The following is a 13,902-nucleotide window of genomic DNA, read 5'->3' as shown; positions in this document are numbered from 1 at the left end:
AACCCAGTTCGGTTTATATTCTTCTTTATACCAACACAATCATAAAATATAATTTTTTATATTATTTAATGGGGGAAGGGGACCCCATAGATAAGAGTGCCTGCAGCCCACTGCAGTCGTGATGCAGCCCTGAGCAACTTTGTTGACCTCACAGTATAGTCTTGTCTCTGAGATTCATTTGTCATGAATTGGGTCACCCCCTTTCTTCTTTCTCTCACCCTCTGGCTCTCACCCTGGCTTTGGCTCTCCTACACTTGCTTCCTGCATTGACCTGATGGGAGCAACCATATCCTCTGATATCTCAGGGGCTGTGGTTTGGAAAGGTCTTGTCAAAGGCCAAAGGGTGATACTGTTTTTCATGATTTTCAAGCAGATATAGGGTTCAGCATTTGGGCATGTCTGTTTGTTTATTTCTGTTTCCGCTCAGTGTAAGCAAAGTCTGCAAGTAAGATACCATCTTTCCGGAACTGAATAGAGAGAGAGAAGACCAGTCAAATTGCCAGCACAGCACAGGATCTGGAGAGAAGTGCTGACTTTGTTGGATGAAACAATTAGCAACTAGTGTACATGACCAGATAGATGAAGAAACCCTGGGAAAGTAACAGGGGACCCCGGTCAATGATTATTTCTCTCAACAAGGACAAAGAAAGCTTATCAGAAAACATTTTAACTTGCAGATGCCTTTCCCAACAAGGTAGCCTTTCTTCTAAAGAGAGGTCTAATTTGCTGTAGATAAATTGGAGAAGTTCTCAACTTTATAAGAATCTCCACCTCTTAGAGGAGGTGAAGTCTCTCTGTAGCCCTTGGTATTTGGGGCTGGGAGAGGAGTTGCAAGCAGAGGCCATAAAAAGGACTTTGTCTCTTAAGGTTTTTCTTTGGGAACCACCTGCAGCCAGTGCACAAGGCCTCAGTTTGTGGGAGATGGAACTAAGGCACACATGCCCCAGCCACCCCATTTCATGGCTGTAGAGCAAATGCTCTGTCTGATCAGAAGTTCTGCAGGTAGAGTTTATCAAATTAAGTCATTAATCCATTCATCCTCTTAAGCTCCTTCAAAGCTCCAAATGCTGGTGACGTAAATGTGCATAAAACTCCATCCCTGCCTGCTTTGCTGGCACTTTTCTTTGTAACCTGATGTTTTATACATTTACTTGTTTACTCTCTCTCCCTCCACCCTCTATCCCACAAGACTGTAATCTCCATGAGACTGGGGACTTGGCTCTTTTGTTCACTACTCTAAATTTAGTGCCTAGAACAGTGACTAGCATTGCTAGATAAATGTTTGTTGCACGATTTTTGATGAATGAATGAATGAAATTATTTTATGATAATTCTTAATCCTGAACAAAGAAAAAGAAAAGTCCATGAGCTGTATTCAAAGTAGTTTTGATTACCATTTTCCAAAAATTTGATTTTGAAAACATTTATAAAGGCATGGTAAAATTAACATGGAAACACCAACACTTTTCTTTAATACAAACTTGATATATGTATGTAACAGGGCACTACCAAGCTCTACCTAAACTTATTAGAAGTTATTCACTTTGAGGAATTTGAGCTTCACTTGAACTAGCAATTGTCTTTAGTAACTTCTAAATACAGCATTCACCAACTCAGTAATGCAATTCACCTTTTAGTTGTTTGAAATTGTTCGTTCACACAAGTCTAGATCCCTTACTAGGAAAGATTAATCTGTTTGCAATGATCTCTGCATATGTTCAAAGCCTGTTTGGCCTGTTTTGACATTTAAAAAGAAAACAGACTTGTGCTGTGAACCAAATCAAACAACTCTCCAAGACTGAGCCATACGGCTTTGTAAAATAATCTGGTAGACAGAATTCGGCCTTAAGAGCATCAGGTATAGAAAGTCGTATGCAATGATTGTCTCTTGAGTTCCACTCTTAAAGGGTCAATCTTCTGGGTCTCAAAAAGCTTCTTAATCTTTGCGTTTTCCCCTATAAATTTGGGAGAACTAAATACTTTAAGCCGGCATGTCTTGAGCAACCAGACAAAATTATGAATTTGTGAAGTAGGGGAATACATGACAACGGGGAGTTGGTAGGGGGTGGGGTGGGGAAAGTGAACTATAAATGCTTATGCCTCCCGATTTCTGGCCAGCAGCAACTTTAGACTTTATATTTAGAAGGATGACCATCTAACTGGGGCTGGGGATGGGATGGAGTCAAGGGTACTGGTGCTCGAAGCTAAGTTTGCATGGGAATTTACATAAAATAAACACAGCATCCTTTGCTCCTGTCAAAGCGGGGTGGGGGGGTGGACAAAGTACAGATGGAAATTATATGGGAAGAATAACTGAAGTTCTCCAAAGACCCACCTTGAAGCTATTCCTGTCTCAAGTCCATTGCTTCCCTGTGAAAATTGGGCCCAGTATTGTCAGAGCAGTTGCATTTTCTAAGGAAGCTGAAAACCCCAACTTTTCTGGGAAATGTCCTTGTGCTTGTGGTAAAGGTTTAGATCGGGTAGTCAGAAAAATCCTGATTGATAAGGTGATACCTGAGTAAAGTCTTGAAGAAACTGAGAAAGAGTGAACCACAAGATAACAAGGGATGAGGAAAAGAGTGCACAGCCCTTCAGCAGCAGTGTGCTTGTGAGTCAGCGAGTGGCCATTGTGTCTGGAATAAAACAAGTGGGGAGAAGAGTGGCTGGAGATGAGGGCAGAGGAGCAAGGGGGGCAGAACATGGAAGTGCAAACAGGTCTAGTGAGGGCTTTGATGAGACCATGATGGGAGTAGCATGGGAAGCCCCTGGAATGCTTTGATCACAAGAGTAGCATGAGCCAACCTGGTATTATTCTGGCTGATGCTGTGGGAGAATAGTTTATAAAGGAGCAGAAGCAGGGAAAAAAATCAGAAGGCATATTGTCTTGAATGAAGTTCAGCAGGGACAGTGTTCTCCAAATAAGAGAGGCTTTAAGTAGAAGTTGGTTTCTCTCTCATTCATAAGTTCAGAGGTCTGAATCTAGAGGTAGATGGCAGCTTCATTTACCAAGTCCTCAGGGATTCAAGAACCTTCCAACTCATTGCTCTAAGGACTTACATAGGGCGTGAGTGCTGAGAGGAAAGAGTAAACTTAAGGCTGCCACCTATCTGTGGGTTAAAGAGTTATCTATGTAGCAGGAAGCAGGATGAGAAAAAGATGAAGAGGAAGCTACAAAAGGTACCTTATGACTATCTCTTAAGGAACGTTCCTAGAAGTTCCACAGACATTTCTGCTTACATCCCCTTGGCTACACCAAGCTGCAAAAAATGTTAGGAAATCTAAATTCTGGAAGACCAGGTACCCAGTTAAAAATTCTATCAGTATAGAAGGAGGGAATAGAGATATTGGGAGGAAATAAGCAGTTTTGACCACAGGATACTATCTTAGTAATCCAGTGAGAGATGATGGTGATGGAGGTGGTGAGAAGGTGTCAGATTCTGGATATAGTTTGAGGTAGAGGCAAGAGATTATGCTGATGCACTGGTTGTAGAGTGTTAGGGAAAGAGAATAGTCAAGGAGGATGAAGGTTTTGGCTTAAGCAACTCAAATATGGAGCTACTTTTATTGAGCAGGCTTAAGGATAATCATGAGTTTGATTTTGGGGAAAGTTAATTTTGATACCCAAGTGAAGATGTCAGGAAGGCAGTTGGATATACAAGCCTGGGGTTAAAGAGAAACATCTAGCTTAGAAACAGAAATTTGGGATCCACCTGCATAAATATGGTCTCAAAAGCTATGAAACTTGACAAGATCCTCTAGAGAATGTGTGTACATAGGAAAGAGTAAACATAAGATACTGAGCCTGAGGCATTCCAACATTAGAGGCTGGGGAAATGGAGAAGTGGCCAGTCAGGTGGGCAAAGAACCAAGAGAGGAGGGTCCCTGGAAGCCAAGAGAATCAAGTATTTCAAAAAGGAATGATGGACTGTATTAAATGCTGCTAACAGGTTGAGTAACATGTAGATTAATAATTGACCATTGGGTTTGGCAACATGAAGGTCATCAAAGATCGTGATATGAGCTGCTTCAATGAAATGGTGAGAAAGAAACCCTGTCTGGAGTGGGTTCAAGAGAGAATGAAATTAGAGAAAGAGTGAATATAGACAGTTTTTTTTTGAAAGATATATAAAATCTAGCAAAGAAATGAGATAACAGTTGAAAGAGGGTGTGGAGTCAAGTTTTTTGTTTTTTAAAATGAGATATATTGCAGCATGCTTTGTGTGATGATGGGAAAGATCCAGTTTAGAGGGAAAATTTGATGAGCAGGAGAGAAAGGAGAGAGTTGTTTGGAGTAAGACCCTTGAGTAGATAAGAGGAAATGGTGCCCAGTGCACATATGAAGGTTTTGGCTTTAGAGGGGAGCACAGACAATTCACCCAGGAGGGAAGACAAATTACATGAGAACAGATGAAGGTAGGCAGTAGAGGCCTGGTGGGAGCTAGTGGAAATTCTCCCCTGATTGCTTCTGCTTTCTTACTGAAAAAGAATTCAAACTCCTCAGCCGAGAGGGAGGAGGAGGGTCGAGGACCTGGCGATTTGTGAAGGGAGAAGGAAATATGAACTAGTTCTGTAGGAGACTGGATGAGCGAATGAACTATGGAAATGTAATGAGATTGCTGGGCACCACTACGGACCTATTGTACTTCAGCGGTCATGAATTTAAAGTTTGTGAGTATGGGAGTAGGTAGACAGTTGGGTGTAAGCAGAGCAGGGGATAAGGAGAAAGAGAGAGAGAGAGAGAGAGAGCAGTGGTGGGAGAGGGAGAGAAGAGATTCAGAGTGGATTATTCAAGGGAATCGTAAGAAATAAAAAGAGACCATGCGATCTAATCTCATCCTGAAGGGATGGATGGTGATGAGGGACAGTGTAAAGGTCTCGGATTCAATGGATCAGCTATAGCCTTTCTTGGAAAAATTGACAAATTGTGCAAAAATAGACACTACTACTTTTTAGCATGATGTGTTAGAGAATGTTAGGCTGCAGTTAAAATAAAATCCAAGTATCAGTAGCTTAAAAATCAAAAAGCCACTACAATAGCATTTGAGTGGATGGCACCTCTCTTCCACACAGCTGTTTAAGAACCCAGGTTGACAGTGGCCCTGCCAACTTCAACATGTGATCTCTGGGAGTCATCCAAAACCTTGCCATGTCAGTCAGCCAGTAGGGAGAAAGGGCATAGAGGGACAAGAGTGAGAGGCTTTTATGGGCCATGCTTGGAAGTGGCATGTATCACTTTAATAATATTCCACTGAAGAGAACTTAGTCACTTCTCTTCTGGGGTTGTTGAGAAGTGAAGTCTAGCTGTGTGCCCGGAAAGAAGGGGAGAATGGATTTTGGTAGACCTCTAGTAATCTCTATCACAATTAGCCCTTTTGGTCACCATCATCCCTTACATAAAGCATGCATACTCTTTAGGGGAGAAAACCCCAAATTTCATCCAGTTATTATATCTGTCTCAAAGTCTAGGATCTCCAGGTGATGCTCAGACCACTCCTTCAGATCCAGATATGGTCCGTCAAGGTCAGGCACCCTCTGTACCAAAAGATAATTTACCTGTGCTCTGTCTGCTCACTTAACATACAAAAGTGGACAGGATAACCATAATAAAAACCCTCAAAGCAGTCCACAGCAATGATGGTCCACAGCTGGTCCACAGCTGGTCCTCAGCAATGATGGTCCACAGCTGGTCCACAGCAGTGATAGAATCCTGTTTGAGGGGGAGGTATTGTAAAGAACCCCAATCCTTAGAAGGAAATGTCTTTTAGACTCTGCATCTGTCCTTTGCAAGGAGCTTTCTTGTCCTTGTTCTTGGTGGCCCTAGTTTTTGCCCGCCTGGAGAATATTCTTGTCCACTGTGCTCATGGTCACCTATGGGGTGGATATCGGGGAGTATGTTATAAGCTGTACATCTTTCAAAGCTCACTTTCTGCTACTGTATGAGGGTAATTTTACAGACCCAAGCTTGTGGTTTCTGGGTAATACAGTTTGCTCAAAATCATGACAGGCTTCTGACCTACTTGCTTCCAGTCAGTTTCATGTAGAAGTAAATAAGCTCCAAATTCTTTTCTAGATCTGTTCTAAAGTCTGTTTTTTTGTTTTTTTGTTGTTTTTTGCTCAGCCCATCCACTTTGCCCTCATGGAATCTACATTGACCTCTGAAACAATCGTCTTAGGTGGTAAGGCAACATCCTTGATATCATCTTTGCCACTGGGCTGGGTCTCCCCCCTTTTTTTATGACATACAAATCTTATCTTCTAGTGTTTGAGGTACAGAAACCATCAGTTTTCTCAGCCCTAGGAAACCCTGAAGTTTAAAAGTCTTGTTATTTAATTCCACTTCAGCTGTCAAACCAGACAATTTTTGCCTGAGTTCATCTCTTTCTTGTAATACTTTGCTAAAAGTGATAAATAGGAGCCAACATACAATAATATTCTTGCTTTTTCCAATTGCTTTCCCTTGAGCTACAGGCTTAATAGGCTCTTGGTCTGCCTTCCAAGTTATCATAGATGATAATTTTATTAAGTTTTTTTCCCCCATGGATAACACGGGGCTCTAGCTTTCCAGTCTTTGATACCCATTTTCTTCCTTCCTTCGTTCTGAACACTCAGCTAATTCCATACAGTTTAGGTGTTTACTATGGCGCTTACTTTCAGGTAGTGATTTCAGGAAATTGATTAGGGAGTATGGTAAACAAATAAACCCTTAAAGCTCAGTGGGTTAAATAGAAATGTGTTCCTCTCTCACTGAGGGAGTTTAAGTCAGCGGCAGCAGTGGCATAGTTTCTCAGGGATCCAGGTGTGATGGTGAGTCTGCCGTTCTCCACACATGACCACCAAGGCTTCCTATGTGCACCTTCCCAGTCACCCAGAAAGAGGAAAGCACGCGGAGGAGCACGAGTGGGGGCGGTTTCATGAGCCCTGGAGGGTGCATATTATTGCTGTTCACATTCCAACGGTGAGAACCGAGTCACCTAAAACAACTGCGAAGGAAATCGGGAAATCTACTCCAGCCATGGGTCCAGGAAGGAGGACAGAATGGATTTAGGTGGCCAGCTTGTGGTATCTGTTACACACAATAATAAGAGTGAGAACAAATAAATGGGACTAATTCTTCCTATAGAACGCCTTAATGTCTTTGAAGTGTCATGACTTCATGGGAAGAATTAGAAGAGGTTATAAGATTTCTAGAAGAAACCGAGGGTTAAATGAAGGGATTTTTTAAAAAAATCAATGACAGGAATTCATTAAAACAAGTGCCTAATAAAGATAAAACTTTTTGATTTGATCTGGTTTGCAGCAACAGAGATAGATGGGAAAACTATCTTTTGAAAGTGGTTGGTTTTTCCATTTCTAGAAGTTGAGATTTCCTTTGTTTTGAAAAAAACCCTAAGAGAAGATTTGAGAATAAAAACCACACCAAGGTAGCTCATGTTAAAGGAGAAAACAGGGCACCATACACCTCAATTATATTTCAGAATAAAATGACAATGCTTTGCTTATGACATGAATTAAGGTCAGCCTTAAACAGAGTATGCTTTGAATAGCTAAAGAAATGATTTTTTGAGACTTCCCTGGTGGTCCAATGGTTAAGACTTTGCTTTCCAATGCAGGGGGTGCAGGTTCTATCCCCCGTTGGAGAGCTAAGATCTCACATGCCTCGAGGCCAAAAAACTGAAACGTAAAACAGAAGCAACATTGTGACAAATTAAACAAAGACTTTAAAGTGGTCCACATCAAAAAAATCTTAAAACAAAAAAAGATTTTTCTTTTAACTGTATAACTGGACTCAAATGGTGGCATCCCCCATGTGGTGTTATTTTATTGAATAACCCAGATTTTGAGAAATATACTAAGAGTCATTATAATTCCTTTGCTGCCCTGAGGTCAGGTTACATCCTGTGAGTGGAGGTGAGAGAGCTTATGAAAGGAAACTGATGTTTCCACTGCCAGTCATTCTGGGGATAAGGATGAATGAATAGACTGGGGAAGGGTCTTATTGATGTGAAAGGGTGGGGAGAAGGTTAAAGAGGCTTACTACATATTTGGCCACGTTGGATTTGAACTAGTTTGCTCCCCTGAAACCCAGCAGGAGCTAGACAGGAATGCAAAGGTTAGATTTTGGCTTGTGATCCTCCAAAGTGATGAGTTTTAGGAACACTTAGTCATATTTTGAAAGCTTATCCCCTAAGCAACCAATAAAGATAAAAAAATTTTTTCATTGTAAAATGAAAACTTAGATACAAAAAACTCCATGATATAAAATTATACTTTAATGAATTATTAAAAGGCAAATAACTCTTGTAACCACTGCCAAGTCAAGAAATAGAACTTTGTCAGCTACCTCAGAAGCCCTCCACATACTGGATCCCTCTTCCCTAAAAGTAACCACTCTCTTGATTTTTATTGTAATCACTTTCCTTTTTTAAGAGATCATTTTTTTTTCACCCAATCTTGCAGCCATCAATGCTATAGTTTATTTTTTTTCTATTTTTAGATTTGTCTTTTAATCTAATGTTTCTCCCCAATTCCCACTTTATCCCTTGGAAAGCATTTGTTGAAGAATCTAGGTTGTTTGACCTGTAAAGACTCCCATAAGTTGATTATGTCATCATGGTGTAGTTTAAGAGGTTCTTCTGTCCTCTGTATTTCCTATAAATTGATAATTGCATCAGATTTGGGTTTGTTTGTTTGTTTACTTGTTTTGGCAAGATTATAGGGGTTTTGTGTCCTTTCATCAGGGGGCATGGATTGTCTGGTTTCGTCTCTTTTTGTGAAATTAGCAACTATTCCTGATCAATGCCTAGATCAGTGAATTAAGTAGGGGCTGCAAAAGGGGAATTTCACTTCTTCTTAATTTATTGACTGGAATCTTCCTTTGAAGAGTCACTTCTCCTGATCTACTATTTAGGTACAGAGATACAATTCATATAGGAAAGACAAGATGAGTGCTTGAGGCTTTCCCCTTGATTAGTTTTCAAGATAATAAGTTGGTTTCCCAAATCCTTCTCTAAGTATGACTAACCCTAAAAACTCATATATTTAAGCACATTTGATATGTACTAATCTATTGTAGTTAATATCTTTATTAAAACTCAAATAGCCCCATATTTGGCCTTGAGGAGCTTCTTCAAGTTGGTTCCATTTAACATGACCCTTATGGGCTAAGAACATGGTCCAGGATCATCTTGTGTATTTCCTGCCACTGTCCTGAAATTAGTCACATCTCTAAGAAACCCTCATTTCAAATCATATTGTGGGTGTTATGGAGGCTCAGTGCTACTAGGTTGTGCCCTTATTTCCAGAAATTTTCAGTGGACAGATTTAGGACCAGCCCATTGACACAGAGCATCCTTTGCACCCAGACTGTGATCTTGAAATGAGAGCTTCTTAAATATATATATATACATACATACATATATATTCATAAATATAAATTTGAATTCTACTAATATACACTCATTCAATTCAAATTCAGGACAATTGAGTTTTTACTTACTCTCTTCTAGCTTACATCTGTCTCTTCTTTTTTCCATACTAACAATCCTGGTTCTCCAGAACAGAGGGAATAATAGAATTAGAATAGGTCGTAATTACTAATTTGTTTCATCCTATGTCATACACAGTGTTTGTCCCATAATACTGATATTAATACTATCCATCAGAGGATTATGAAAACAATTAAAAGCTTTTTTGTGATGCTCCCCCCAGGCATTTTTTAGTTAGACTGTGATTACATCGTCAAAACATATAACTATTACACACTATAATCTTGTCTTTTTACTCTCATTTCAACTTAGTTCTATAAATAACTACATGCCAGTATTTATGACAAAGCCCTAGACATGTTGTGTGTCTGAAGGTTGATCTCTGGTAGATTCAGGAAAGGGTTAAGGGTTGAATATTTAGTTGTTGATACTAAGTTTAGAGCTTTTGATATTGAAAGTCAATTTGGCTGGTTATACAACTCTTAGAGCACATTCTTTTTCTTTGAGTGTCTTAAATATATTGTTTCATTTTCTTCTGGAGCGTTGTTTTTGAAAATCTGATGACAAATTTTCTTTCCGTTATAAGTCACTTGATCATCTCCTCTAGGTGCTCACAAATAAGTTTTGTTAAATAGTTTGGGAATTATGAGAGGGGATCATGTCCAAGCTTGGAGGAATCTGATAAGGATATGGAATGCTCTGTGAGGTGGCGAGAGGGGCTGTGCCTGGCTTTGGAGAAGCAGTGGTTCAGAGCATGGGCTGCAGGAACAAGTGGATGATTCCACCAACAGAGAACCATTTATGTAGATACATTCCTTAGAGCTTCTCCAAAATCTATTGGAAAGTGAAACCCTGGAGGAAAATAGATTTCTGGTAGTCCATGCAATAGGCCTAATACTCTTTGTATCTTGAATACCAAAGAAAATAAAATATTATTTTGCAGTCACAGACTGCTGACTCTGATAATATGCTGGATACATTTTAAAGAGCTTAGCAAAGTGATTAGAACTGAAAGCAAGTATGCCTCCTATACTCCAGTATTAACTAGCAAGAATAGATAATAAAATAGAGACCTCATTTTACAATAGTAAGCAAAAATTTTTTTTTTATAAATTAAATTAATTAAATTAATTTATTTTTGGCTGCGTTGGGTCTTTGTTGCTGTGCGCAGGCTTTTCTCTGGTTGCCGCATCTTTGTTGCAGTGCACGGGCTTCTCATTGCAAGTGGCTTCTCTTGTTGCGGGGCGCAGCACGTAGGCTTAGTTGTTCCGTGGCATGTGGGATCTTCCCGGACCAGGGCTCGAACCCGTGTCCCGTGCAGTGGCAGGCGGATTCTTAACCACTGCACCACCAGCGAAGCCCAGCAAAAAAAAGTTTTAAAGGGCTAATCCAAGACTTCTGATTTTAGAAAGCTGGTGGATCAGGTTAATACAAAAACTTGCATAACATGTAGAAATTCAGGATACTAATAATATATAGAAATTTTTAAAAAGTGTGCTTCCCAGTTTCACATGATAGAAAGAAAATCTGCAGAAGTGAGAAATAAATAAGGAATGAAAAAACAAGCATAGGTCCAGATGATGTTATAGGCAAATTCCAACAGTTCTTCAAAAAACAATTCTCATCTTATACAAACTGGTCTAGAAAATAGAAAAAGAGGGAAAATATTCCATCTCATTTTATGACATATGGTAATCTCTGCAAATTCAGAGAAAGCATTCATAATGCTAATACTAATTATTAATGCTAATACTAATTTATAATATGAACTTATAACAAATGTTTTAACCTGAGAAAGGAAATCACAAAGAAAGCCAAGAGCAAATATTACACTTAATAGTAAAATCTGACAAGGATGTCTGTTATGCCAGTTTTAATCAACATTATTATGAAAGACCTAGTTAGCAGAACAATATATGAAAATAGATAAAAGTTAAAATGATAGGTAAAGAAAAATCAAATTGTCATTATTTGTGAGCAAAATATTAATTTCTACATAGGGAACTAAAGGAATTGAAAGGCAAAAACTAGAGCTACTAAGAGACTTCATCAAAGTTGCTAGATACTAGATTACCTTATGAAAAATGAATTCATTCTTGTGCATCAACCACAAACCACAACCAATGAAAGGATAAATTTTTAAAAATGCCATTTGCAGTATCAAAAACTTGTGATAAAATCTAGAAGTGACCTAGCAATAAATCTAATATAGATGTCTAAGATCTTTACGGAGAATATTATAAAACTTTATTGAAAGCCATAAAAGATTTACAAAATAGAAACATATGCTAACTTCCTGGATGAGAAGTCATAAATATGTAAAATGTCCCAAAATATACCTGTAAAATTCAATGCAATTCTAACGAGCATTTCAACAGTTTCCTCACAGAACTTGATAAATTGGTCCAAAAAGCCCAATGGAAGTGTAATGGGCCAAGAACAAAAAAATTCTTGAAGAACAATTAGTCAGGAGGGGGAGAATCTCCTTACCAGATATAAAGATTTATTATAAAACTATATGGTAATTAACGCAGTGTGGTGATGGTATAAAAATAGGCACAAAAGTTCAGTAAAAGAGGAGAGAGTGTAGATACAGACTTAGGTTCACACCAGAATTAAGAAATACGGGAAAAGTGGCATTGCGTTGTACAGGAGGGATGGCCATTCAATTAACAGTGCCAAAAAATCGGCTCCCCATGTGAAAAAAATAAACATATTTTAACTTTTATACACACACTACTCATTGAACTAAAGTTTCAGATAGGCTTCTAAGTAATAATCATAGACTCTGCAACCTAAGAAAGTGGCATCCTTATCCACCTACGTGATGATTTATAACTGGGAACATGAAGAAATGGAGCAAAGATGGTCCCAGGCTGAAGGACCAGCATTTGCCCTGATGCAGAAAGGAGCAAGGCGAAAAGCAGGAAGCTGGTGTGATGGAAGCTTAAGGAAAGGGGATAAGTGGCCAGAGTTGAGATCTGATATATCGTTAGGACTGTGTCAGACCACAAAGCTCTTGTGGACCATGTTATGAGTTTTAGAATCTGCGCTAAGAGCAGTAAAAGCCAAGAGAGTTTTCAGTGGGATGAGTCCCGATCAGACTTCTTAGAAGATCCCTCTAGCTGCTGTATGAAGAATGGATAAGAAGACGCAGGAAAGACCACGCTGGAGGTTCTACCAGTTGTCCAGGGGCTTGAATTATGGAGGGGGCAGTATTATGAGAGAGACATTTTAGAAGGATATACCTAAAATGGGAAAAAGGTCACATGAACAAAAATGTATTCTGTTGCAGTTCTTCCCATAATTTCACACAGGGAGTCTAAAGCCGCAAATGAAACGAACCTTTCAAACACTGCTAAGGTCAACAGAAATGTCCTGCTTCTCTATGTTTAGAGTTAAAGGACCAAAGAAGGAGAGAGGCCTCATGTTTGGGTGGGGGAGTGGAGAGATGGAGAGAACGCTAGAATCACATGGAGAGCTTTGTTCAAGTTATATACATCCTGGCCACGCCAACCTTCCAATTCAGACATCAGAAATTCTAATAGGGAGACAAAATTAGGTGAATCATTGAGAATTTAATATGACAGCATATGAAAATTCAAACATATTGTTGTCTTACTACTTCTAAGGAAAGTTATGCTGACCATTCTTGGGCGATGGGACAGAGATTGTTGCTCTGGTAGAGACTGAGCTCTTCACAACCCTCAGAAAAATATTTGCTCCACCATGAGAGCTCCAGTAGTCCACGAGGAAGTAAAGGGCAGAGGGAAAGAAGGTATCAATATAAACTTCAAGTCAGGGACAGCTGCAAGGGTGCAAGAGAGGACGAAGCAGGCGTGGAGACACACAGCCCTGGACACCACAACTGAGCACAGGAGCATCATGGCTGGACACTCATGTGAGTGGATAGCAACATCGCGTGGAGACTCAGGGCCTGGACCCCTCAGCCTTTTCCCAGCGTCGTGTAACCTTCACCAGAGTAAGAAAAGGAGCCCTAGGAATGAGTAAATCTCTCTCAAACTAAGCATCTCGCTATCTCTACCCCCAGGCCCACAGAGAATAGCGGCTGTAAAACTTCTGGAGCCTCATTGTTAAGAAGGGGTCTTTCCTAAGGAGGATCCTTTTTGTCCATTCCAAGTTCTCCAAGGTTTTCTCCAGTCACTTTGGAATGGCTTACATTTATTATCGTGCAGTTATCCAGATACACCTAGATTCAAACTGGAAGAGACCTGCAAGAGCATCTAAGCCCCACTTTACAGATGAGACAACTAGGCATTTGGCCAAGGTCACACAGCAAGAGTATGTATCACTGGGACGAGAATTCAGGTCTCTTGCCTCCCACTCCAAAGCTACATCATCACACTCTCTCCACTTCAGTAAAGGTGACTTGACCCAGAAGCACAAGCTGTTTCTA

This window comes from Monodon monoceros, unplaced genomic scaffold (genome assembly GCF_005190385.1).
Source record: "Monodon monoceros isolate NGI ecotype Baffin Bay Population unplaced genomic scaffold, NGI_Narwhal_1 Super_Scaffold_21, whole genome shotgun sequence".
Lineage (NCBI taxonomy): Eukaryota > Metazoa > Chordata > Mammalia > Artiodactyla > Monodontidae > Monodon > Monodon monoceros.
Note: the sequence above shows the minus strand (reverse complement) of the source record.